The 25,830-nt window shown below is 36.6% G+C and overlaps 1 long non-coding RNA gene across 3 annotated transcripts in view; it reads right to left on the minus strand.

The window, feature by feature from the left end:
- Positions 1-25,830, minus strand: part of LOC140682224 (uncharacterized) — a 162,324-nt gene that overhangs the window by 58,947 nt on the left and 77,547 nt on the right. For 2 of the 3 annotated variants that reach the window (XR_012053569.1, XR_012053568.1), the window contains exon 2: positions 23,611-23,859. This is a non-coding gene — a long non-coding RNA (uncharacterized lncRNA). Of the gene's footprint in view, positions 1-23,610; positions 23,860-24,124; positions 24,609-25,830 lie in introns of those variants that run through there. The other variant, XR_012053570.1, reaches the window with a different exon arrangement.

Here is a 25,830-nt window from a genome sequence, read left to right on the forward strand (position 1 = left end):
TAACAATTCTACGGTAAGAGAGATGTTAATAACCATTTCTACCTGGAGTACTAATACATTGATTATCATTTAAAAGACAAACAGTAATTAAGATCTATATATTTTAATAGCATAAAAAATCAGCCCAGCACATTATCTCATATTTTCAAAGAGCATTTTAAGTAACAACCATAGAAGAGCATGCTTAGAGACTGACAATTTGAGAGCAAGAATTCCTATTTGCATGCTTAGTTTACACAGATAAACTTCAAGATTTAAGTGTAAGTATGTGCTGATAGACATGTGCCCCCTTCTCCATCTGCTGTCCTAATTATGGCAACTGCAAACGTGGGTAATAAGAATGTTAATGTGCATTCATTCTGCTACAATGCCTACAGTCACCTATCCCACAAAAAAGTGCAGCTGACAGAGCCTGTTAATGCCCAGACTACTTCTAGAGCTCAGCTTTCTTCATCTTTTCCCTTCCCCCTTCAATAACATCCAACTGCTGGAGTCTCACTCTGTCATAACTGAGAGCACTTTCCCCTCCCTCTTAAATAGAATCTCATTTAGACTGAAATTTTCTGTTGGTGGACAGGACTACTAATGCCACATTTAAAAGGGCAGGATACCTCCTTTCAGAAAAGGGATGGCAAGGGTTTTTGTGCCAACCTAAGTGCAGAGGGGCAATCCTCATTAAATTGGGGTGATTTATTAAAATGGGAAAAGGCTACATGACAGAAAGGACCACATATGTCCATCTGTAAATTGCAATTCTAACCTGCTTTTCTATGTATCAGAAGGCATAGTGAGCAATTTCAGGGAAAGAATGAAACAATATAAATATAACCCTTAAATAATAAGCTCTTCTTGCTTGGAAATAAAGACATGTTTCTAAGGCTGTGGTAATCCCTAAGATATTTTTAAAGAATCATATCCAAATAAAATGCTCAGGGAAGTTGCTATAGCACACAATTACCATTTTCAGCATACTACATAAAGAGAGAGAGAATAGGAGGAGTGGAAACTGGTGATATCCTTAGTTATAATTTAGTGGCACACACACATAAGTTACTGGTGTTTAAAACATACAGAGAATGTCTCTAACAAGTTTCAATGAACAAGTCTATAAACTGTTAAATTAGTTTGGTTAATAAATGAAATTAGCAAACAAGCTTGCCAGACAGATTTGTCAGTGATTTATGCACCTCTGAGAGTATATAAAAGATTTGTCTCTGGGGATGTTCTTATATAAAAGGATTTTATTGGTATCCTGTAAATCCATCCATGGTGCTGTTTCCACCCCTTCAAGTGTGAAGTCAGATTTGTGACAAGTTTTTGCTAATGTGGTTCACAGGAGATTCTACTGATGCTCAGTTTTTGACTGCTTATTTACATAGTTTTATATAAGAGGGGAAAATTACTCAGAACTTTAAAATCTAGAGATAATTAAAGACAACTTAACTAAATTAATTAAAATACAGATAAACCACTTCCATTAACTCAATATATGCACTATCATACATGACCTTATCAAGTCAGATGAAATAATCTTGTGACTTTACTGAGGGCGTATTTAATAAAACTGGCTAAATATATATTTGAGGACTTACATCAATATATTTAATGAATCAAAAGTCATACATAAATAAGAACTGTTAGGCTGCACAATGAGACACTTAAACGTTCCTCAGTATGAATCTATCCTTTCTCTGTCCCTTCTGTGGGCTTCTTCATTCCATCCTTCCTTTCCACATTGATCTTTAAAAAAAAAAAAAACAAAACCCACTTTGTTTTTATGACACTTTTAACTCTCTTCCCCACAAAAGTCCCAAGTCAGAATGAATCATAAATTAGTTTTTGGAAATTGCCTGTTCATGGTAGCTCTGTTAAGCCACTTAATTAGATGGGGACAAATTTAAAACAACCTGTGGGCCAAGTTCAGAGAAACAAGATCATTTCTGTCTATTGGAAACATATATTTTGATATTGTCCTCTACAAAGAGATTGGCAGCCTCATCTCCAGGCTGTTTTCCTTTCTTTGCACAACTGGCCACCCATTCTGGCATTTAACAGCCCTTTTCATGGAGACAATCCTTCCCCTTCAGATGTCCATCCTAAACCTCCCCAAGCATAACTTGAGGCCATTTCCTCTCATCCTATCTGACTGCATGGGAAGAGAGGCTGACACCTGCCCAGCTACAACCTCCTTTCAGGTCATCATAAAGGACAATAAGGTTTCTAGTGACCCCACTTTTCTCCAGGCTCAACATTCCCAGCCCCCTCAGTTGCTCCTTGCTGGACTTGTGCTCCAGACCCTTCCCCAGCACTGTTATCCTCCTCTGGCCACTCACAATTTTAAAAAAAAGTATTTAATTTGAGTTATTTTATGTCAATTCATTAACCAAACACAGGAGAGTTAAGAAAAAACAAAGAAACAAACAAACAACCTCAACAAATACAGTAATAGTTTATTTCAAGCAAGATTTTTTTTAAAGCATATATTTGATACTCATGCTTCTATCCAAAACCCATGTTTCTATTAATGCAGAGGTGAGCAGTTGGAATTATACAGGTTTCATCTCCTATTTCCATAGTACTTTTATACTTTTTTCTTTTCAAAGTAAACAATCACACTGCCCTGGACTTCAACCTAATCTCTTCGTAGTCTTGAACCTTTGTGCAAACAATGGTCATGTGTTTCTACAACTCAATTCTGCAGTGCTTTCACAAGTGAGAAACTCAGCTTGTTGGAGAAATATTTGTGAGTCCCTGAGCCCATGTGCACACAGAGAGACTGTGTGTATGTTTACAAAGAGTCAGGTACCCAAACAAATGCATTCATATTTTTTTATTGCAAAAGTGAGTTTCTTCACCTTTTTATATTTACATTCCCAGCACACATTTACCCCAGAAGCTTAGACATAAACTCTCAAACTTCAATGCCAAACATGTTGATGCCGCTCTGGACACAATTCTTAGAGTATTCCATGGGTAAGGAATGCCTAATTTACATCTCTATTCAGGATCTGTAGCATAATCTCCAGTAAAATTATTAAGGTGGTACTTATAACAAGCTCCATATGATCCAGCAGACTGAAAGGAGTATATAGAACCTCTTCACCAAGAGAAAAGCTAAGGGATATTACCTACTATATGATGTCAGCTCAGGTATAAAAACAAGGAAAAGGAAGAGGAAGGGAGAAGATTTCTAATGTACAATCATTCTCTTCACAGTCGTGTTTCCCAGGAAGTGGCTGCATATTGCTTGCTGATGGGAAATGGAGAATAAAATTTATATCTTCTCTTGCTGGTGCATGAGTAAACTTAGGATTTTTTTTTTTTTTTCAGTAGATTGCCTTATCTCAGCCTAGAGCTGTTTACCAGCTTATCTCCTCTCCCCGAGCAGCTGGCACTGGGCAGGGACAGCAAGGCTTGGAAGTCTGGAGCTGAATCTGACTCTACTTGACCTGACCCAGACCCAGGGAGAAATTTAGACCTGGACTTGACACGAACAGAGCTGGACCCGACAGACCTAGACATGAAATTACCTTCACTTGATCTGATCTGCCTTACCTGGACACAGGGTCAGACCTAGAACTGGACCTGACAGATCTGAACTTACCTGGATATGAACCAGACTTGACTGATCTGGACTCGACTGGGTTCTGGGAGGAAAAGAAATCAAACTAAAAGCCCACCAGATTAAGGCAAAGCTGACATTTATCGGTAACTACTTATCCCAAAACAAGTCCCACAGATAGTCTGTACCAGAGCCAGCAGAGAAACACTGAGCACTGTTAAAATGCTTGAGCAGAATTTGATTCTCAAAGACCACAGTTATCTTCCTCATCTCTACTGTTGTATTCATAGAACTTGAATTATTCAGTCATTTCTGTAGCACAGTCCTTTTGTTTTACTACTTTTTTGGTTTTATATATAGAATCCTCTCTATTTTGCCAACAAATACGAATTTACCCAGAAAATATGACTCAATTCAAATTTGCCTTAAGACTAAAAAGAAAGCATTCCAGGTTCAGCAATCCTCCAGTCCACAATTTGCAAGAAAAAGATAATAAGAGATTAAAGCTTTATTGAATAATGATAATTTCTCACTTTTATCTTTCATTTCATGATCCAGTCATGCATTATGTTCTTTACTGATCGTGAAGAAGGTGGAGTAGATGCATTAAAATAATGCACCCACTAAAATAATGTACACTGCCCTGAGATTGTTCACAAGACAAGTTATTTTCACTTTTAAAGGAGTTTGACTCTGATGAAATACACTGCTTTACAAGATGGTTGGAAAATCCGCTTGTTATACCATCATAAAACATCAAGAACAAAATTTTGTGGCAATTGTAAAGATAATGTACCTATTTTGAGAGTATTTGTGTGAGTGTTTGTATACACAAACACTTGTTTGGAAAGGTTTATGCTTGCAGATTTAGAGTGGTGAAGCTATGCTTAAAATCCTATATGATAGCAAAAACTACTCCTGCCTGGTTGCTTTATTTTGTGCACCTATTGTAGGAAAAAATATGCTTTCTTCTCTATTTTCTTTGTTCTTCAGCATGGGATTATAATATTAGCAGGCTTGCAGAAGCACCTCTCAATCCTCTTCCTTTACTCTGCCTATATTAACATCATCCCAGCCTCAAAACACACGCTCTATTTCAGATGTGACAGATAGTTATTAAAGCAAGGAAGGTGCTACAACACAACACTCTACAGAAGAATCAGAGGATTTAAGCCAACAGCTATTGAAGAGCTATTTTTACCCGCCTGTTTTTGGCAGGATTCTTTTAAGCCTCGCAACAAAAATCATGTGCTGCGTGGCACCTGGGGTCTTAGTTCATGTCAGCAACTGGTTTGTTTCTTAAGCATAAAATGTCTTAGTTAGGATGACATAATGACTCCTAGGTCCCCCTTAAATTTTTAAGCTTCTGAGCTGAAAGCACACTGATGGAGGGGTCAGGTATACCAGAGCTAAGTACAAAACTTAAAGTTTATCAAACATATAGCAAACCTTCAAGGCAAAGCAGTTGCCTCCAGTCTTGGACAGCAATAGCACAGAAAAACTCTATAGAAGGAACAAAGGAGATGGCACCTAATGTTTTTGCTTCAAGATTAGAAGAAGGAGACATTTGAATTTTGAGGCAGAAATACTCATTGCTCCCTTAGGCAAGAAAATATTCATCTGGAGTTCCAAAGAGAATTTTGCACTTCAGTTATATTTTCTATTACCTCAACCTAACAAGAAAAAGAAAGTGACTAAAAAATAGTAAGGCCCCATTGGTTCAACCAAAAGTAATTTCTAGAATGTCATAATTTATATAAAAATGACTACATCTTTTATAGTCACTATATATATTATATATAGTGTAAATAGTGATCTGAACCAACATAGAATTTAACTGCTGATAGAAGCTATCAGTAGAAATTTATTTTTCAGGCTTAAAGTGTGAATTAAGGATTTATTTATTAATTTTTTTTAATGCAGCTCTCTCAATCTAATTGAGAATTTGCTGAGATTGTAAGCACAAATCCAGAAGGATCAAATATGGCATATAGATACAGAGCAGGGCCCTAAGATCAAACCTTGCCCAAATATTAATTTTTAAAAAGCAGAGAGCAAATGTACCTTTCCAAAAAGTATTTCTGGCTGTACCACATTCACAGAAAAGTAGATTTTACACTTCAAGAAAGATATAACATCAATCCTATTCTTGCTTTCAAACACAGTTTCAAATGTAAAACATGCCACCTTTGTGTCAATTGAAAATCATAAATTTCAGAAGGAAATTCCATACTTTAAAGGTTAATACAATTAAGAAAAAAGACTGTTACAAGACCCTGGATGTTGTTAGGAATGTTTTTTCATAGGCATCTCATTAAAAACTCAAACTTGAAATAACAGTATTTCATAGGCACACTACCAATAATTTTGCAACCATCTTGTTATGGATTAATCCTACCATCTAGGCATCTTTAAGAAAATGAGTTATCTCCATTGCTAAATGATTTCCATAACAAGAAATTAAATTGATAAAACAGATAGGCTGCAGCAGGTTGAGTAGTCCAGTTTTACTATTAACTAGCGTGTCTTGATGCATGAAAGCAACAGGAGGTTTTCTTATTAGTTGCAATACACAAGTCCATTTATTTCCATTGCTTTTTCTCCACTTTCCCACTTGCAGGTTTCAAACTGAGGTAACAATAGAAGAGGTAAAGAACAATAAAGAACTGAAACCATCTGGAAGATGCCAGAGAAATTACTCATTCCGATAAACAAAATATCCAACCAAAATTTGCTCCAAATAGCACTTAGCCACCTTAGGATCGTGAGAAATAAGTGGTTTATCTCCATTTTTCAGATGAGGAAAATTTAGTTGATGGAGGTAACAAATCAGATGTCTCTATAAGCAGGAACAGAATAGAAAACACTTCATTTCCACACTCACACACGGACCACTTGACCATGCTTCTATGGCCTTTAAAAAAGTTATTGCCTCAGCAGCCATTGCCCAGCCAATTTTGTTTAAATCACTGCTGCTCTTTTGGTGATCTAATCAGGGCCTGCTCTGCCCACAGTTCTCCCAGCGCTCCACGAGCTGCAGCATAATGCTCTCCAACAATGGATGGTTGGATCAAAAATAAAGGGAATATTGTTTGAAATGTTCATCTTCACAATTTTGTGTTCATAGGCTTGCATAGGAGGCCTCTTAAGGGGTTGTTGGAGAGCCAAGGTAGACAAGGACAACAAATACTCCTGCTGATTGCCAAGAGTGTGGGCCTCACACATCCTAGGATGAGAAAGCCAGAAAGAAAAACTAAAAAGGTTCTGTTTCCCAAGCATCCTCAAAGTGAAAAACAATGATCCTTAACCCAGGATTCCTGATGTTACATAAAAATAATTTGACTTCGTGACAGTGAGAGAAAACCTTGCATTCCTAAGCGTCTGGAGTCCAAAATTTCTCTGATAGTTGTACATCAAGTAACTATTTCCAAGATATGCACACAAAAATTAATATATGAAATCAACACCCACATACGATGATTAAAAGCTACATCTGAAGAATTACAGTTTTTCACAAAAAAAGAAAAATGAAGATTTACAGTGTGCCATATGTTGTGACAATGGGGATAGGTCTAGCTGGCCTGCCTCAAAGCTCTCTTCTCAAAGACCACGTTTACTGACAAGTGCCCATATACTTTTCCTTAAAGATTACAAAACTCTTGACTGCAGTCAAAACTTTGGTGAGCACAAGTACTGCAACAATAAATAGAAACCACCTAAAAGTACTTTTTAACAAGCACAACATCCTTCAGTGTTTGTACGCACAGAATCATGCACATATACACACAGAGCTGACGAAAGCTTTGCCCCCAGATGTTCGGGCAACTGCAGAGTTTATTGCACATCACAAAATGCTCATTATGTTGATTAGATACATGAAAAGGACTTTTAGCCATTGAGCAAATAACCTCACTAAAGATTCCTGGAGATAAACGCAGCCAAAGTGGTGGTTTCCGGCAAATCTATATGCCTTTTAAAGACATTATTCATATACCTTCACAGAGTTAAATCCCACAGATTATATCCACCAAGGTATTTATATTTTTGACCTCTTGGGGACTGCAGGGTAGCAACCTCTTACTTTCTGGTGACTTCTCTTCTCTGGTGAGTGATTTTAAGGGCTTGTGGGCCTGGGAAAGATATCAAGGGACACTGTAGAGTTTGAATTTATAGCATAGCACTAGGCAACAGAAAGATGTGGCCAGTCAAAATATTAAGTAAAAAGAGTTTCCACATGGAAAATTAGCATGAAATTAGTAGTGTGTTGTAAATTTACAGATATACTTCTCTGTACAGTACATTGACACCCTTGCCACCTTATAAGCAAACTCTTCACCCTTTCTTGATGAGAACAGTCCTAATTTCCTAGGAAAAGGAACAAGTGCACACAGAAAACAAAGGTTTTTAGAAATGGAAGTTGGAGCAAGGTACATGTATGGAATGGAGGAAGGGTTATAAACCAGCCTGTTCAGATTGACTGGAGTTGTTTCAGGAGTCAGTGAGAGTTGCCATCTCTTTTTTATGGTTAATTCTATCAAAAGTACAGAGATTTCTAATCCTTATCAAGCATTGAATTTCAGCATAATATTAAATCAATATTCTCAGAAACAAAAATATGGTTTTGATCAATAAAATATTATTGACTTAATAAAGGAAAACATTTTATTTCAATTCACATTTTTATGTTATTTTAATACACCAAAACTTTGAAATGAAAATCTGAAAGTTACTTTGATAACATAAAAATGTTTGAAAAGGAAAAATCAATATAATGGGCCTTTTTTCTTTTTCCTACAATCTTTTAATTTCAATGAAAGCAATATTCATCAACACCCAGCTTGAGACCTACAGTGTAGTGGGCCAAAAGGCTGACAGACACCTGACAGAGAAATTTGGCTGCATGAACATCATCACAAGAGAGTCTGCTGGATGGGCAGCATCACACAAAGGCTTCAAATCCCTCACTCCACCAGCCCAGCAGCAATTAAAGAGAAAATAGATCACTGGATCAAGCATCTCAACATCAGAGTAATACATAAAGGTATTTATCTGCATAAAGACAAGGCATGATGTCCCCTTCCCCACTGGAAATTTCATTACCATAATAATTTGACTCATGAGTTTGTTTGCAAATTGAGTGGTTCCCTGTCTGTTCCCTCCCACCCTGGTGTGCTTGCATGGCAATTCTGAACACCCTATGCTTTGCCTAAAGTAAAAAAAGAAACAGCAATAATAATAATGAATTCTGATTCACAAAAGGAAAGGGTGCAGTGTATTTCTGTTAGGATAAAAGGTACTTACTAAAGTGGAAAAACAGGCTTAATTTAATATTGTGTAAAAAATAAAAGGTAAAACAAGAAAAAAGATAAAATATTCTACAACATTTGGAAAAGGCAGCAGAGCTCTGGAAGAGGCTCAAGTCAGAGTTTGAGCTTTGAAAATAGCTAAAATTGCTAGCATTAATAACTGCCAGGAGAGTTATATTTGAAGGAATGATTTGTTCTTTCTGGTAAGAAAAAGAAAATTGGCAACTCAGTAGAAACACTGATGATATGTTTTTAATTTGATGCAATATAACAATTCTTTCTATGATTACTTAGACATTAATAAATGTATCTCATTTTATAGGCTATTTATGAATCACGCATTTAAGTATACAACATGTCCAGAAGAAAATGAGACATTATTACTCACACTGAGTATCCTTCTGGGGAAATACATGTTAGTAAATCTATCAGAATTTACTGCAAGCTATAAAGATAAAAAGACATTCAAATCAGTGGTAGCTTCAATCTGTACACAATAGATCTAAATCTAGGCTAGTGCCTTTCACAATTAGGGGTAACTGGCTTGAATTTAAAATGCAGATGCTTTCTCAAATGTTGTCACTATTTTGTTTTGTAATAAGATAAATTATAATTATAATAATTTAATTAAATATATTTGCTGTAAATATATAACTGGAAGATAAGTTGTGCTTGTGGCAAATAAGATGTGTAATAAAATTTTTTTTGCACCATCATACCTTATGAAAATCTCATGCTCACTAAAAACAACACTATCTAAACAAAGTGAAGGGCTCTTCCAGTGGCCTGTGTGTGATATGATAGTGCAAAGACAAACTGGAGGATCCTTACCATTAAATCAGCTTAGTTTCTGAAGGCTTTAGAAATCCCATCAACTAGACAATTTCAATGTGCTGTACTGAGCTTAAGGCACATCAAAACCATACAGGCAGATAGAACTAAACCAAAAGTCTAATGTCATAAATGTACCAAGATTAAATTTTCTTAAGGGGAAAAAAATAACCATTTTCCAATCAGCTTGATTACTGTCTTGGTGCTATTACCAAACCCAGGCTCTTTCACATTCCGTCAGCTAGAGTTCCATTACCTAGCTAAATTTTGCTCAATGTGAACTGTGAATAACTGATTTCTCCATGATGTGTTCTAGTTTCCTGATCATCATCAACTTAAGCAAAAAAAAAAAAAAAAAAAGAAAAAAAAAGAAAAATTCCGCTTTCAAAATATACAGATTAAATTCTGGTGCTATTATAATTAAGATACAATTTATCAACTAAAAATAGAACTGCATTTTAGACTTCTCCATCTCCCTTTTGTTTGCCCAAGAAGTTTAAATGACAGCCATGTATGCTTCTACAGAATCACAGAGTTACACAAGGTTTCCAAGTCCGTTCAGGTGGGCATTTTAAATACCTCCAGCTCTGGGGCATGGAGGTAGGTAGAGGACACAGCTTAACCAGACCAAGCAAACCATATCAAAAATCTAACAGAAATAAACCTGAAGAAACAAACCAGTAGCACCAGTCTTACAGTGAGAAGCATCACATGCGGTGTTCAGTTAGCAAGCACAAGGGGAAGGCAGCATTTCAACTCTGTAAGAGTGACAGAAGTGCAGCCCACATGCAAAAAACATAAACATTAGAGGTGAAAGTTCCTGCTTCTGCCAGTACCAAGCGACATTTCCTCCATCTGAAGAGAGATGGCTGGAAAGACTAGAGCAGCCACACAGCAGTGAGCTTGGGAGAGCCTCTTGGGGAGCTTTCCAGGCAGGCTTGGGCAGGCACACCACACTGCAGTGCCCCATCAGCTTCTGGGCAGGTTGGATGCGCAACTGCAAGGAGCTCTGAGTCGTCCTTGAAAGCACAATTGTAGTGCAATTATAACCTCATTATCTCTGAGAATTTAGAAGCCAGTCTGGTCCATTCACAGTGGCAATGGAGCAGAGAAAGGGCAGCTCAAACATCCACCAGAATGCTGCCATTAGCAGTTGGGTGCAAAGCAAACACTGGGAAAGATGCACAGAGTGCTTTGCAAGAGAGGACATCCTCTAAAATTAGTTCTCTAGCAAGAACTGCTTATCAGGAGCAGATTTCATAGCCTGGGTTGAATTGCTTGTAACAAATGTTATAACAGTGTTCTGAAATATTAAACATGTACTCACTTGAAGAACAAGATTATTCATGAACTTAAATGCTTGTTCCTACATTAACTTGAGTTATTCTGTGGATAATTGACTGAAGTTATTTACAATAAAAAAAAACCAGCCAAGGCACTAAACTGTGTCCTGGAATAAGCATTTATGAAATGCAAACACCAGCCATATGAGATATAAGCTAATATTTAAGTATAAACTAGCTTAAATAAAATTTTTTAGAACTCCCAACACAGAATTAACAAACATGAATGTAAGAAGGATATATTAAAATAAAATAAAAGATTCCTCATCATTATTTTGAATATTTTATTTTTTAGCTCTTACTAAAATTAATTTTTTCTAAAGAACCTAAATCTTTCTTCCAGGATTTTTGTCTGAAAAAAACCCCAAAAAACCCAACCAAAAACCAGCATTGTAACAGGCATAGAGTCTATGAATTTGCAAATACTAAATTTAAATAATTTTTTCTGCATCTACTTTTTGCCCCTAAAATTAAATTTTATTTTATAAACAATAATCAGGAAATACAGAACTACTTTTGTTCAGTTATCAAAAAAAAAAAAAAAAAAAAAAAAAACTAAAAATGCAACTTTCACCTAATTTAAAAATGCAATTTTCACCTAATTTATGACCAACTTACTAAAATTGATGCCAAAAACAATCTAGGAACAACAAATAATCTTTTTTACAGCTGTAATTTAATAAAGTTACAACATGAATAGCATTTTGGGGAAAAAAGAAAATAAAATATAGAGCAGTGCTATCTCTGAAATAGCACACTAAAGTCTAAGATTTTTTAATCTTTTTTTCTGGAAAAAGAAAACAAAACCATGCATCCATTAAGTTACTTTCCCTCCTGAGTATCATTTTGCTGGATATGTCCATCCATTAGCTTTGTCTGCCTAAACCTCACCTTCCTGACTCTTGAGAACCACTTTGTTGGAGGTCGTTCACGTTGGAACCATTTCAAGTTGTCTTAAGTGATGAGAAGGAAAAATCAGGACATGATTTCATTGAGTAGGATGAAGTCTTGGAATTTGTTCATTGTGGTTTATAATCATGCTTAATATAATTATACCACTTTTTAATAATGCAAGAGCACTATATGCTAAAAACACAGAACAAGGAAATCTGTACCTATTTAAGAGAGAACTGAAAAATTTATCTTCACAACTACATTGTGCAAAGATGCAACAAACAGAGGACTAAGTCACCTTTAAGATGTCACATAAAAGATTAGAACTAAATTCTCTGTAAAATATCTGCCTAACACTCAGAATATAAAAGTGAATTAGACTTTTGAGTCATCATAGTAGCCCATATGACATGTTTAGTTCTTATTAAGTGCTTGTTATATGATTCTTTAATTCTTGCCCATAATAGAGTTAAGAAAAAGACCCTGTTTAAGGACTTTTTTTTTTTTTTTCTGGCAGGCAGCATTTCATTTTAATCTTGCTATATGTTTGCAAAATACAAGTTTTCTGAGTGAAGGCAATGTAGAAATGCAATGAAAATACATGGGAAACACATTATGAACATATCAATGAAAAACAGCTAAAATAGTTTGTTAGCTAAATAGCTCTGAAGTGTTAGCCTGGAAACTAATATGATACTCAAATCAAGTTTGCACTTAATTTCAGTAGCTATGTCCTGCCATATCGATTTCAGTTCCTACAGATAGCAAAAGGCTCCAAAATTGTTTAAGTAATGATTTTCTGTTAAAAGCTTATTCTCATTAAAGGACTTCTTCTGAGATAAAAATGCATCACTATCCAATATTCCAAGGACAAATCCTTCCCTAACTATCAAGTAAATATAATAAGGGGGAGACAGGTGAATGAAATATCTGCCACAGCTGTTGTAGAAAATCACAGATTTTAATTGGTCAAAGCAGCACCTGTCTAGTTCAGTCTATTACATGAATTTCCTCACAAAAGTCTGCAAAGAGTTGCAATACAATGCCTAAATCACTACATATATTTATATGTGCCATTCCTGGACAGAGTTGCAAGCTATTCAAGAAAATAGGTATTGGAATAGAAATCAATAGATCAGCTCTGGTGTGTAAGGAATTAGGTCTGACCAGTCAATCAAATCATCTGAGAACACAGTATACAACATAGGTTCAAATATCCTTCTTTGGAAATGGATTCATTATTGAATACACCTGGAGAACCACAAGTAAGTGTTCTAATATCTAGTAACTTATACTCAGGTGTTTCACTGCTAAATTCTTTTCTTAATGGTTCAAAGTATCCTATTTCTCAGGACTACCATATTAAAAAAGACAAAGCTTACTGCCCTTTTTTCCTATACACCTCTTCAAGAACAACATACTTATATATAGCTCAGCATCTTAGTTATCCATGTCTGATTTGAGCTATTTGATAGGTTGAAGCTAGAGAGAGTTATTTCTTTGGAAAGAGCCTTCTTTCAAAAAAAGAAAAAAACAACAAAACAAAAAAAAAAAAAGAAAAAAACCCACCACAGTTCCCTGTCTCATCTATTTATTTTATCATTTTCAGAAGAATTTTGTTATTCAATAATTCAATAGAGGTGTCAAGATGATTATACACAGAAGGGCAGCATGGCCAAGAAACTTCATGGTGATTCTTATGAGGGAGGTTTGATACATTGCCAGGCAGCAGCACAAATTGAGTCCCCCCAATAAAGTTGATATTTGTGTCATCTAAATACCTAACCTCTATACTGCACTTTTCAATGCTGAAGGTAATGTCTCACTGAGTGACTGGAATGCTGCTTTCCTTCATCACAGCACACTGTAGAGCTGCCACTGTGGAGAACCAGGTGACAAACCAGGTGTTTACAGTCACTTCCAAGCCAGAGAAACCTCTCTCCATAACTCTGAGAAGTTGCTGAGGCACTTTATAAGTCCAGGTGGCAAAACACTCGGCATAAGATGGATTCAATCGATAGTAAAAGGGTTTTAAAATCATGGGGATTTAGGGTTAAAAGGAAAATTAAGCTTAGCCTAGGTACATGAAGGCCTTGTACCTTGCTAGAGCTGCACCTGTGTAGCTAGTACATGATAAATGATATAATTGTTAGATGTGATGATTGTTTAGTAATTAAATATAAAGTCAACGTATACAATAGAACAATATAAGTTTAATAATTAATATGCAAGTTATATAATGATAGAATATAAAATACGTTCAGCTCAAAAGCCAGGTTGGAGTCAGATTTGGGTCTGTACCCCTGATTCCCAGAGCTCTCAATAAAAGCACCTGCATATAATCATATCCTGTGATTATGTGTGTTCCTGAATGCTAACACAACTGACAATGCCTCCGCTAATTCAAGGACCCTGTCTACTGAAACACTTCAGTCTCCAACAATTATCCACCTTTACTACTGCAAGAGCCCATCAACTTCTTTCAGATATTCCGCATGTGAAAGATGTAACTTTTACCAGTCCCTAGGAAGGAATATATGGGTGAAGTCAGTTCAAACCTTCTGCTCTAATAGTTATCCAGTTTTCATATTCTGTGTTAGAAAAAGAAGTGTTTACAGCTCCTCTGCCAGTCTGGTTGATTCAGCCAGACATTTGCATCACTAGGTGACCCATCCAGATGTTGATAGCTGTTTATCTAAAACAAATGCCACCCTCTGATCTCCTTGCTGTTGGGATTCTTAACCTTATTCCCTGAGTTTAGTGGGCACATTACCCTGTCTCTCTCCACTGAGCCTTCTCCCATTGTAGGGGTTTATTTAGTGATTTACAGTCCACACTTAGGGATTTACGCAGTCACAAGTACAAGGCAGGTCCTAAAATATCAGTGGTCACCATGCCATCTGTGTCTTTTTTTTTTTTTTTTTTTTTTTTCCCAAGAGAAGGCAGGAGGCTTTACACAAAAAATTCAGGGGAAAAAAATCCATAGGGTTTCCATGGGTGGCAGCAGCTGTTCCAGAGCAGAAAATCATTAATATGAGGACTTGATTGAATCTCACTACTAATCCATGATTCTGAGGACAGTGTACACAAGTCCTTAGCAGTATTACTGAGGGAACTGAAATATATGCACTGCTACCAGATGGTTTCAGAGAAAAAAGGGAAAAAAATGCCTGTTGGTCAATATTGCCGCAAAGTTACTCCTAACTGAACAAAGTCCAACAAAATACCCCTCCCTAAGACCCTGGTTCAAGCTGTACAAGTCACCGTCTGATGTGAGATGTTCATCAACTCTAGTTCTTTGGGATTCCTTGTCAAGGTTCTTATGCCGGGGTAAACCTCTGCTGCCAAATTAATTTGGTTTCTGAATGAATATTTTGCTGCTGCTTGGATGTCAAATGAGTGTCCTTGAAGGGGGGAGGGGAGCCGTGTCATCAGTTCACAAATACTTTGTGATTTTCCTGACAGTGCTAAACTTAGTTCTCCTTTAGAGAATCAGCAGCCAATAATCATTTTCCCAAGTAAACAAGTAAAGGAATAGCAGGTTTTGCTCCCAAAGTGGGAGAAAGGAAGAAATACAAACCCCTGGCAACACTAATCTTTTATTATCCTTAGCTAATAACTGGTGTAGCCTTTTCACAAGCTTCTTTTATATAAGGAAGTCAGGCTTTTTGGTTGGTTTTGTTGTTTTGGTATTTTTGGGGGGTTTTTTGTTTGCTTTTTTTTTTAATTAGACTTTCTTCTGAAGCAGAAATTAGCAGCAACTGTAATCTAATAAATCTTCCTCTCCTCCAGGTAGTAAGTCCTACCACATACATCCTTCTTAGTCACTCACTTATGTATTCTGTACAATGAAAGATTTCCTGAAGCTATATTTAAAAGGCCTTCTAGGAGCAGGTGACCAGAAAGTCTCCTAAAAGTAGTATCTTTAACAGCACATCATGGGTAGAAGTTTGGCAGCTGTCAGAGGGGACTGATTTATTTCATGAGTGTGCCATTTCACCAATAAGTTAGCAATAGAAATTAAAGCCGCAGGGTTATTGAGGTTGTTTTTGTTGGAGTTTTTTGTTGTTTTGTTGTTTGTTTTCCCTCCCCTCTTAACTTTGTGATTTTTTTTTTTATTTAGCCCTTATCTTTGTGGATCAAGGTTATTATGACTTCCAAAAGTCATAACAACATAAAAATACTGAATTTTTAAAATTCATTTCCTAGTTGTAATAAGTTTGGAAGTATTTTAGCATAATTTTCTTTAATATTAAAGATTGGATCACTTTCTAAATTCAGCATAGATTTGTTCGCCACAGTTGATGAAACGAAGACTAAAAAAAAATTCAATTTTCACATGCTAAGGAGATGACATTTACTGAACTTAGCAGAAAAAAATGCAAGTCACTTTAAATCCTGTCAAATTTTGTATCTATTCTATCCCAGATCTGTAGGATCTCAGTAGGATTACTTCTCAAATTAAAAGAGACTGGTGCTGTCACTTCTGCAACACCTGCACTGGAACTTAACAAGAAAGCCAACTCTGTTACTCTTCACATGTGCTTTTCCCCTCATTGCACTGCAGTGAAAAAGGAATAATCACCACTACATCTTTTGAGACAGTCACCTGAAAGGAAGATATAGAGCGTGGGTCACAAGAGCACATTCCCAAAGCAAGCTGCAATGAAACCCAAATTCTTGAGTTTTATCATCTTCATGTTACAAATATTTTGTCAATAGGTTTCAGAGGTTTATCTTTCACCCTTATCACAGCAGCTAGTCCTCGCAAAGGACCCAGTACTACTATCACCAGTCAATTGGAACATACTGTAGGTGACAGAAATAAATATGATTGGTTTCCACAGTTACAAAATTGCTGTTGACTTGTATCGGTAGCAATACAGTTCCACATAATAGAATTTCTAGCAGGGATTAGTTTGCTTTCCTAAGCAATGAAATAACACATATTTGAGTGTACAAAGAAAGTCTTGCACTTGGAGCTCAAAGCTATTTTTTCTCCTATATGTGTACTTGTCTGTCAAGATGGATATGTTTTGCTTTTTTTTTAGCCACTGTTACAAAACTGGGAAAAACTAAAGGCAACTTATAGAAAGTTTCAATACTATGTAAGATTAGTAACATTCTTTTCTATATTCCTACCTACAAGAAATTCTGCTACAAGAGGTACTACTGGCCAAGTCCATGTATTCAATCATATAAAATCATGATGAAATTTTACAAATAAATTTTTATTTCTAGATTGCAGTCTAATTTGCCATACAGCTCAGCTTGCCAACAGATTAACAAGAAATGATAAAATGTCATCATCAGATTCCTTAGCTGTTTCCTAAAATAAAGAAAACGGACACTACCAAAGCACTATCAAGTAACCATCTATTTCTTTCACATCTGGAAGGCAGCATGGTAAAATGTACTATTTAAAACTATAAAGATCCAGAAGATCTGCCCAAGTCCAACAAATTAGTCTGACTTCCATAAATCAGGGTACTTCATAGGCACAACAAGCAGCGCAACCATGGCAACAATGAAAAATTCCATATGCTCTAACATCATAAATTGCCCAATCATTTGGGCCCTTTTCTCACAGAAATGTTTACATGGAAGCCAATTAGAAGAAATTCAACTTGTTATTTAATAATTTTTATTTAACAGTACTTGAAGTTAAGTAGACAGAAATAGCTGTGTTGTACCCCTCACAAATAAAATGGTTAGACATTATGACCAGTTCTTGGAAAAAAAATAAAAACAAAACAAAAAAAAAACCTCACCAAATTCTTGATGCCCTATGCCATACTTCTTCTAACAAGAAGGAAAAAAAAAATTCAGTTGGCCATCAAAACACCATACACTGCACTTCTGTAGTAGGATCTTTTCCGCTCAATGTTTATAATCCAGTTCTATCCTTTTCTCTTTCTCTTTTCAGTGTATTTGTTATCTTTAGAGCAAGTGAACAATCACAGCCAGCCAGAGAGCCTGCCCTTTGAAATGGACAGTGCTGTATGTCTAATTTGGATTAGTCATGCATCTATTCCAAACTAAAAGCAATGTTTATGCTCTTTTTTTTTTTTATTATGCTTTGGCTCTTCAGCAAGTTCCATATTCATTAACACAAGCTGGCAGACAGGAATTTAGGCTGGTGTGGGATTTATTCAGGAAACAGACGCCATATGAGCATGAGGGAACATTTCTTTCTTATAAGTGTTGTGCACACCTTCTCATGTGGATTTGTGAGACATTTTATTTGCATAAACAGCTGTCTTCTTACCTCATTTTTGCAGCAACAAATAGTACCATGTAAGAAAGCTGCCATAAGAGATCCTGCTCTTATTCTTCAAAGTACTCCCTCCACTTCTCTTTGCATCTGGCTCTTCAAACTTAAAAAAAAAAAATCAAAAAACAAAACAAACAAACCCCCCTCCCCAAAAAAAAAACATTAAAAAAAAAAAAAAAAAAACAAAAAAACCCCAACAAAAAAAAAACCCCAAGCATTATATTATTTTCCAATTCTATTATAACCTGTACTGCAAGATTGAGGTATCAGGATGTAATTCCAGCAGATATTTTGAAGCCAAACACCAGTATATTTTAAACTTTTGGCCATGCCAAAATATTACTATAATGACTGTAATTGGGAAACTAGAATAATTTTCTAATAATCATGACGGAAAGAGTCTATCAATTGAACAGGAGAATTGTGGAAGATTGAATTACTACAGAACACTTCTAGAATTCAAAGAGCTATAAAAATAGGAAGTATAGGTTAGTATTCCATCTCTGTAAAGGATATCTCAGAGGAAAACAAAACAGATAAATGGTAGCATATATCAGAGAATGGAACAAAACAGAAAAATATTCTAGGCCAACAAAAGGGAACAATAGTGGATTTACTCTGTTTCACTAAAATATTTTGCTTAGTTTACCTCCCCAAATTTAATTTGCCTCCCCAAATTCTCTTTCATCTCAGAAACAATGATAAACAATCTTCATAAGAAGTACTGTTATAAAACTCATTCTATAGAGCACAGATCAAATATTCCTGAAAAAAAGTCGTCATTCTTGTAGTGAGTACCTCAGTCTCTGACAGGAAACAGCCAACAGTATCTAACACTTCAGCTGACATGAGCCATAGAATCCCAGATTGGTTTATGTTCAAAGGGACATTAAAAGTCATCTAGTTCTAATGTCTCAGCCATGGGCAGAAATTAAATAAGTTTTTCACCATTCACTGCTGAGAACTCTGAAAACAAATAAATAAAATAGTCTGCTTTAAATGAGCAGACTAAAAATTGATCAAGGAGAGAAGAAAGAAGAGCTTATTAATGCACTGATGAATCAAAATAAACAAAGCACTTGTAGCATCACAGAATACTGAAGGTGCCTTAAATTGGGATCAAGTTGGAAGGAACTTTAAAAATCTAGATTTTTTTTCCACTTATAGACTTCAAATATTTTCACACAAATAAAAAAATATCTTTGTTATCTTTTCTTAATATTTTCTTATGTATGTTGATACTTTTTTCTTTTTAGGTTGTTAGAAGATTACAAGAACACCTAAGTGACTAAAGTACACAAACTCCAATGAACTATTGGCCTGGTTAAACTGATTCTTTCCTTTTACAGACAAGAGAAACAATATTTAACAATTTAATCAGAATCTTCCCTGAATGCAGGATAATCACAAATAACTTGCTTGGGCAGAGTTAAAATCTCAGAAAATATATAAAAGTGGGTTTGTGTGCTAACATTCTGATGGGAAAAAAAACTTACAAAGCAGCCTCCAAGATAATAAGCATTTATGTCAAATTTCTAAAACAGATTTGTGAAAGTCCTTCACTTTAAAAAAAACAAAAACCCACACCACTAAACCATAACTTTGTATGAAGTTCTCTTGTATTTCTGATTCTATATTCACTCTTACATTCTGTTGTCTTTGGCTGGGACTAATAATGACATTTTATCCAAGCCTCACAGAGCAGTTGCAGGTGGCAAAGAAGCTATAGCATAACCACTCCTTTTTGAGGCACGGAGTTTGGACTTAGCCAGTTACCCTGGAGTTTCCAGACTGACACTGCACAGCAAAGCTGAGCTATTTGATTTGCTTTCAGTCAAAAAATGTTCTACCCCATATAATTTGTTAATGCTATTCTTTTTGCCCCCAAACCAACTCTTAAGACTTGTTCAATTTTAGATGAGTGCCATTTGTGAATTTTGCAACCTTAAAGGTTTCTCTGGCTCAATTCAAATTCACAAATTTCCTCTCCTGCAGCCAGTCCAACTTAATGTGAACATCTCAAACACCAGGTCGTTACTGCATTCATTTTTAGCTGTGTTGGAAACCATCATACCATAGGCATGGCCAAGAAACCAGGCAAGCCTGTCACAGTCTGAAAGTCTCTTTCAGAAGCGTTTTGGCATTAAAGACATGCTGAGGGGAAGCCAGTTGAAATTATCATCCAAACAAGGTAATAAACAGATAATAACACACATTCTGTAGCAAAGGGGAGTTGCCAGAAAACCTGTTGAAACCTCAGAGTTGTAGATCAGCCTCTCCTGACAGACCTCCTTGACTCTTGCAAAAGTCACAAAAAGATCCACAGAAGCAATTATTTTTTTCAAGTATCCATAGTGTAACATTCACATAAGATCTTTGGAAATAACCCAGTATCTTTTATTACATTAGAGTTTCTTTTTTATCCTCCCCTCTCTTCCAAAGATAAAGCAGAAGCTTGAAGAAACAGGACTTACAAATGACAACCTTCATGCCTCACCAAGAAAATCTCTTATGCTTTATTTCACTGACATTCAGATTTCTCTGCCACCTGCCATACACTCTAATGACATTCTCAACAGAGATGGATGAATGATCTTTCATATTCTGAACAAAATGGGCACAAATGCTCTAAGTTATTCCCTGTCAAACTTTCTCTGATTTTCATAGAATCAGGGGTTGGAATTACACTGCATACTGTTCCAGTATTTCTTACTGTCACCAGCAATTTTTTCTCTACTTAGATTACTGTTTAAGAACAGAGATCTGGTTATGATGAACTTCAAAAAGTAAAGACCTAATGTCACTTAACTATGACACTCTTTCCAATGTTAAATTATGACATGTGGTTTCAGCTTCCACAACTTTTCCATTCTTCCCCCTCTCATTCAATATTTGTACAATGCACTTGGGAGATAGATTTGGTCAGGCTTCTCCTTTCACATTAGTATTTTTAGTCATTACTGTATCTGAATTGTTTAATAAACATATCAGTGGCACAGAGGTAATTGTAAATCAAGTCACTTTGATCCTCACATTTGCTATGGCTTTTGTTAGTGCAGTACATAATTCTAATTGAAACTGCTGATAAATGTGAGACTCTTCTGCCAACAGCTATCCTCTTATTAGCTTTTCTTTCAACATTCTATATTTGCAATGCTCAGCAAAGCTGAACTGAAGCAATAAAGCCTCAGCTGTTTCCCCTTGTTCCCAAGATCTATGAAATTCACTCCAGATTTCTTGTACATACATATAGATCTGCATATACAATATTTTGTCTACAATTGGAGTATTAGACGCCATTTCATTTAAATATTTTGGGTTTTTTTTCTCCACAGTGAAGGAGAAGGAACACATTTCAACCTTTCATTTCCTAAAGTTCAACCTAAATGGACAGTTAAGAACCACACTCAGTTTGCACAACATTCAAACAACCTAAAAATAACCTAAGGGGACATCTTGGTGTAGTTCCTTTGGGCGAATTAGGTGCAATTTGAAGATTTGGAAGTAATTACTTTCACACCGAGGCTATAAAGAAAGAATATTCTCATTTCCATATTGGAAAGTGTAGCCCAAAAAATTTGAAGGATCTTCAAGTATGTATATATGCACAAACAGAAAAAAAATATACATAGGGTGGCAGCTCTGCTCTATCAATTTATTTAGTGGATTATTTTTTTAATGTTCTGAGTGACTCAGACTGGCAATGCATGAGACGATTCCTTTATTCAAGGAGTTTCTCTTTTCATGGTATTTTTTTTGTCCTTGGAGGGCTGCAGCACAGAGAGCAGCACCACACAATAGAGTTGTGAATTGTTCTAGTAAAAAGGAGCTTCCAAAGCTAAATGGCTATTTTGTTAACATTTTAGACCATCACATTGACCTTGCAATATAAAAAGACTAAAACAGACAAATATTCTAAAACATTTTGTTTTATGAGTTTCAGCACAGAAATAACCACCCTTCATAAAGTCCACATCTGAATGAGTTAGTATTCCCACAGTGCTTTCAGATTTGCTAGAATGTTAGATTTCATACTGCTTAGTTTTTAATGCCTTATTCTGCTCCCAAGTCAAATGACAGAAGTCACTTGGAACCATGTAATGATTTTATTATAGGCACTTCTGTTCTTGATTTCTCATCATTCTTCTTATTTGTTGGTTACAGTCAATTGTTATGCGTTGCTTTAAATTAAATTGTAAGCAATTTGGGGAAGTACCACAGTGTATATTCACAGAGTACATTAACATAAGGAAACTAAACCCTCTATATTTCCCCTGCAGTCAGTGAAAAGGTAGAAATGGTTTCAATTTCCTTCCCACTCTGGAAATAACACCAAACTTCACCAGAGCCATAGCATCTCCTTTCACCAGGAGAACCTGGTGGAAACTAATTGTCTCAGAATGAGGTCACTAAAATGCAAATAAGGAAATAAATACACACAAGGATAGCCATAAGGGTCTGTTCAAAAATCTCACTCAGCACAGTATGCTGTTTCTCATGGCAAACAGTAGAGACTAGCTGGGGAAGCAAAAAAAGAAACATCTATGAGAAAATAATTGTCTCAAGTATTCCCTGAGCTTGCAACAGAGAAACTTCCTCAGCTGAAGGTGGCACCTCTGTATTCAGAGCCTTTCATGGATTCTCTCATCCCAGAAGTTCCCTGTTTCTCCTGCCTGGCTCATTACTAACTTTAGTATTCAGGGCATTTTCCGTGCTCCTTGCTACCAAACCTTTTGCCTGAAGAACCACCTCCTCTCCTTTTAGAGCATGAGCATGCCATGTACCTGGTTCATGTAACATTCTGGTCCTATATCCAGTCCCCTCAAGTTTCTGAATTTCCATGGCTATGTCTCTAGGCTAGAGGCAAATTTGCAGATACTGAATGCTTACTTCACAACAGTGATGTAGTTTGTATTTTACAAAGAGAGTGTTCTGCACTGGCAAAAGCACAACTCTGAGAAACTAGACACTACCTCAAGAAAAAGAGGATGGAGAAAAGAGCGCCAACTAAGCTGACAGTTTTCCTTGACCAAGCAGAAAACCAACAAATGGCAAACAGCACTTCTTATGGGAAAATTGATAAGCCAAGTCAGAAGCATACAATTCTCTACTACCACCACCAAAAAAACCCTCAGTACTTTTATTATACTGTTAAACCAGTGTTATGATATCCAGCTCCTTCTTATATGCCACTTTTGACAGTCAAAATCACTTTGATCTGATCATAATGAACTTTTTAATACTGGATAGAAGAGGTCAGCAAGCAGGTGGTTTTGGAGTAAAAGCAAACAACCAGCTCTTAAATAAAGAACACCAATAGTTTTCTGCTCCACAACATTACCTAAAATACATCAGTTTGGTATTTGATACTTAAAAAAATCTTCCAAAACACTTACTCACCAACTGCTTTGGATAACAACGTTTGCTGACTTAATTTCCAGAAAGAGGATGTGCCTTAGGTTGCAGATGCAAGATGGGGCCGGGGGGCGTCTGTTAGAGGTGGGGCAGTTATCTCCTGTTAATTGAAACCAGCTGCTAAAACCAGTTAGGGCAGTTTTTCTTTATCTCTTCCACAACCAATCCTCCCTCCAGGAACTATCTTCTGTTAATGGGCCATTGTGTATCCTTCTTACAGGCTCACTTTCCCAACTGACAGAAGAGAAGAGACAATTGTTAGGAACAGTAAACAAAGTTCATTTTGGTGCTATTTTTTTTTTTTTTTTCAGACAGCAGCATCACAAAAGGGTCAATGCTGTAGCAAGGGAGCTGATGTGGAACCGAGAATAAAATAATGTAAAAGAAAACCCCACCTCCCCCCACCACTAAAAAAATAAAAAAATAAAAAAAAAAAAAAGAAAACTAAAAGAAGCAAAGAAATTAAAAAGTCAGCTTAAAGGGAATTCAGAAGAAATACCTCATGACAAACTTCCTGAGGAGGAAGTGGGGATACTTAAAGAGATGCTGATGTTTTCAGAGACAGAAGTAGGAAGAAGAAAAGACTGAAAGTTGTGAATCTGAATCCCTGAAGGGAACATTAAGCTAAAGAAGTCTATTCAAGCACATTAAGGCAGAGCTTATTTGTACATTCTGCAGCTGAAGCAAATATTCAGAACCAAGGAAGATTACTACTATTTAAAATGTTATAAAGACAATCTCATATAGACTTGTCAAGTAAGACAAGAAAAGACAAGACAGAAAATGAGGATTTACTGTTCAAGATTTCAAGCTAATGTGCTAATCACACCAACTCCCCCTTCAATTCCTTCCTCTTCAGTAGAGCAACTGGCTAAGTGATAGAATGAGGTAAGTTTCCCAAATGGTCACACTTTTACCTGAAGGAACATTTCATTTACTGTATGTTTTATGTTAAGTACAAGTAGTTTTATGTTAAAAGGATCCTCTAGGGCTTCTGTGATGAAAGACTCCAAGATTACCTGCTGCTTCTCTCCCTCGCCCCCAAGCACTTATCTAAGAATACTCTGAGACATACAGGTACACGAACTCCTGCCATACAGTCACAGAAGAAGCAATCTCAAGGCAGAGAAAAAAGACAGAAAAACACCACCACACCGAGTACCAATATCAAGCCTGCCCCACAGAAATGTACTATGAAATTGTACATTCACTCCCATCCCTATTCCTTACCCCAGAATCAAATAAGTAGACAAGGCCCATGTGCATGGTACTAAAAAGCAGAACACCCTGTTGGCAAGGGTGAAGGATGGGGCCCAGGTGGTCCATTTCTCAACCCTGTTGTTGAGCAAAAGCAGTCATTCAGTACTCCAGGTAAATACCAGACTGATCATAAAGAAGGAGGGGCAGATAAAACCTTCCTGTGGCAGCTGGGAAAAGTCTCACTGTCACAGGAGCTGTGTCTCATGAGCCTCTGGTATCTGCTGGTCAACACAGTGGGTCAGAGGAAATCCAGATGCTCAAGATAACCAAAAAGAATGAGTAGAATCAACGGTATTGCAGTCCTGGAATGCAAAGCAAAGATTTCAGCCTCTGCAGGAACCTGCTTGGAAGGATCCCATGGGAAACTGCCTGGCAGGGCAAAGGGACCCAGCTGGCTAAAGTTCCAAGTCAGCCTTATCAGAGCACAAAAACAGTTCATCCCACTTTGCAGACACCCAGCAAGGCCAGTACAGATAAAAGGAGAGCTCCCAGCTGAGTTCAGGCACAAAACAAAAGGACACAGAATCCAAAAGCAGGGACAGCTGCTTGGGAGAAATACAGACACTGGCTGCGTAGGTGGGAGTAGAATCAGCAATGCATAGCTGGAGTTCAAACTAGCAAAAGAGAAGATGGGCAGGAAGAAGAGTTTCTGCATGTACACTGCCAGCAAAAGGAAGCCTGAGGAGAGTGATGGCCCTGCTCAGTGAGGCAGTAATCCCAGTAACGAGCAATGATACTGCAGAAATTAGTGCCTTTTCTACAGCATTTTTGACAAGTCTCAACCACAAGACTAGCACTAATAGATGAGCCAATTCCTTCTGGAGTTCTTCATAGTGGAAATATTGCCATCCATTACCTGTCATTCACCACATGCCAACAGGTAGCACAGAGCATTGTCACCGACACCTAAAAAACAACTCCTCCTCATTAATGTTTCCATATAAA

The sequence above is a fragment of the Taeniopygia guttata genome, chromosome 1 (genome assembly GCF_048771995.1).
Source record: "Taeniopygia guttata chromosome 1, bTaeGut7.mat, whole genome shotgun sequence".
NCBI lineage: Eukaryota > Metazoa > Chordata > Aves > Passeriformes > Estrildidae > Taeniopygia > Taeniopygia guttata.